Source organism: Oncorhynchus gorbuscha, unplaced genomic scaffold (genome assembly GCF_021184085.1).
Source record: "Oncorhynchus gorbuscha isolate QuinsamMale2020 ecotype Even-year unplaced genomic scaffold, OgorEven_v1.0 Un_scaffold_1681, whole genome shotgun sequence".
Taxonomy (NCBI): domain Eukaryota; kingdom Metazoa; phylum Chordata; class Actinopteri; order Salmoniformes; family Salmonidae; genus Oncorhynchus; species Oncorhynchus gorbuscha.
This window is the reverse complement of record NW_025746389.1, coordinates 15,905-18,998: the sequence shown is the minus strand read 5'-3', so window position 1 is coordinate 18,998 and position 3,094 is coordinate 15,905.

The following is a 3,094-nucleotide window of genomic DNA, read 5'->3' as shown; positions in this document are numbered from 1 at the left end:
CCAAACAGGGAAAACACAAATCCTCTAGTTTAACAGGAGAGTCCCGCTTCTAGTTGTTGAGGAGAGTTGCAGGGCTAGCGGCAACAGACTGCAGGTCCCTTCGGGTAGGCACGGGCCGTAGAGGATAGAGACACCTGCTCACACGCAGTATCTGATGACGAGGCAGAATACAACAGGACGGAACAAAGGCAAAGCAAACAAGAATCCGACAAGGACAGAAGCAGAAACAGAGAGAGAAATAGAGACCTAATCAGAGGGCAAAATAGGGGACAGGTGTGAGAGTGTAAACGAGGTCGTTAGGAGAATGAGGAACAGCTGGAAGCAGGAACAGAACGATAGAGAGAGAGAGGGATAAAGAGAAAGAAAGAAACCTAATACGACCAGCAGGGGGAAACGAAGAGAAGAGAAAGCACAGGGACAAGACATGACAATACAATACATGACAGGTTAGTTTATATATCACCATGTTAGAGAACAGGGAGGTGAACCTAATAAACTGGCTGGTTAGTTTATATATCACCATGTTAGAGAACAGGAGGTGAACCTAATAAACTGGCTGGTTAGTTTATATATCACCATGTTAGAGAACAGGGAGGTGAACCTAATAAACTGGCTGGTTAGTTTATATATCACCATGTTAGAGAACAGGGAGGTGAACCTAATAAACTGGCTGGTTAGTTTATATATCACCATGTTAGAGAACAGGGAGGTGAACCTAATAAACTGGCTGGTTAGTTTATATATCCACCATGTTCACATACAAGCCAGTGTCAAAACGTCCAAAGGTGGCGAAGGTTTACAGGTTTACAGGTTTACAGGTGAACAGGTTTACAGGTTTACAGGTTTACAGGTTTACAGGTTTACAGGTTTAAAGGTTTACAGGTTTACAGGTGAACAGGTTTACAGGTGTACAGGTTTACAGGTTTACAGGTTTACAGGTGAACAGGTTTACAGGTTTACAGGTTAACAGGTTTACAGGTTAACAGGTTTACAGGTTTACAGGTTAACAGGTTTACAGGTTTACAGGTTTACAGGTTTACAGGTTAACAGGTGAACAGGTTTACAGGTTTACAGGTTTACAGGTTTACAGGTGAACAGGTTTACAGCTGAACAGGTTTACAGGTTTGCAGGTTTACAGATTTACAGGTTTACAGGTTTACAGGTTTACAGGTGAACAGGTTTACAGGTTTACAGGTGAACAGGTTTACAGGTTTACAGGTGAACAGGTTTGCAGGTTTACAGGTTTACAGGTGAACAGGTTTACAGGTTTACAGGTTTAAAGGTTTACAGGTTTACAGGTTTACAGGTTTACAGGTGAACAGGTTTACAGGTTTACAGGTTTACAGGTTTAAAGGTTTACAGGTTTACAGGTTTACAGGTTTACAGGTTTACAGGTGAACAGGTTTACAGGTGAACTAATTAACAGAAAACTTTCCCACATTCCAGCCAGAACATCTACAGCACTGAAATATTACAGTTGTTCAGTGAGAAAGCAGAGAGAGGTAGACAACAGTGGAAGTGTTGCTGAGCAGATTTGTTAGTGGTCAGATGCATGTTGTCAGGTACTTCATGAAAAAGTCATCCGTTTTCCTGCCTGTCAGCTAACATCATGTCACCCACACCGCCCCACTCGTGTCCTGCAGGATGTCCTCCCTACCAGGTAGCCAGATGCTGTTTGTGTCAGGGGAACCCCACGTACCCCACTCCTGCTCCTGGTTTAGACACGTTGAACTCCTCAGGATGTCCTCCCTACCAGGTAGCAGCCCCTTCCTGTCCACGGCCAGATGCTGTTTGTGTCAGGGGAACCCCACGTACCCCACCCTGCTCCTGGTTTAGACACGTTGAACTCCTCAGGATGTCCTCCCTACCAGGTAGCAGCCCCTTCCTGTCCACGGCCAGATGCTGTTTGTGTCAGGGGAACCCCACGTACCCCACTCCTGCTCCTGGTTTAGACACGTTGAACTCCTCAGGATGTCCTCCCTACCAGGTAGCCAGATGCTGTTTGTGTCAGGGGAACCCCACGTACCCCACTCCTGCTCCTGGTTTAGACACGTTGAACTCCTCAGGATGTCCTCCCTACCAGGTAGCAGCCCCTTCCTGTCCACGGCCAGATGCTGTTTGTGTCAGGGGAACCCCACGTACCCCACTCCTGCTCCTGGTTTAGACATGTTGAACTCCTCAGGATGTCCTCCCTACCAGGTAGCAGCTCCTTCCTGTCCACGGCCAGATGCTGTTTGTGTCAGGGGAACCCCACGTACCCCACTCCTGCTCCTGGTTTAGACATGTTGAACTCCTCAGGATGTCCTCCCTACCAGGTAGCAGCTCCTTCCTGTCCACGGCCAGATGCTGTTTGTGTCAGGGGAACCCCACGTACCCCACTCCTGCTCCTGGTTTAGACATGTTGAACTCCTCAGGATGTCCTCCCTACCAGGTAGCAGCTCCTTCCTGTCCACGGCCAGATGCTGTTTGTGTCAGGGGAACCCCACGTACCCCACTCCTGCTCCTGGTTTAGACATGTTGAACTCCTCAGGATGTCCTCCCTACCAGGTAGCAGCTCCTTCCTGTCCACGGCCAGATGCTGTTTGTGTCAGGGGAACCACACGTACCCCACCGCCGCTCCTTGTTTACACAAGTTGAACTCCTCTGATACGCGGTTGCCTGTGTTGTATGCTTTTAGCCCATAGATAATAAATGAGCTGGTTGGTTTTAAAAGATGCTGCCATATGCATGAAAGCATCAACTCAGAGCTAAACTGACAGAGCCATCTGACAAACACTGTTGATGTTTATAGCCCCGCTCCAGACTGTGTTGTCTCTCCAGAGGTCAAATAGTCCTGCTCCACTCTGTGCTGTCTCTCCAGAGGTCAAATAGTCCTGCTCCAGACTGTGTTGCCTCTCCAGAGGTCAAATAGTCCTGCTCCACACTGTGCTGCCTCTCCAGAGGTCAAATAGTCCTGCTCCACACTGTGCTGCACTGTCATCAGTGCTAATACAACATATTCATAATTGGTTGATGTCAAAGTGTTGAGAATGAACTGATGCAGACAGGTTTTGTCCTTCTGAATGGCATATGCAGATGGCAGGCTAGCAGCACT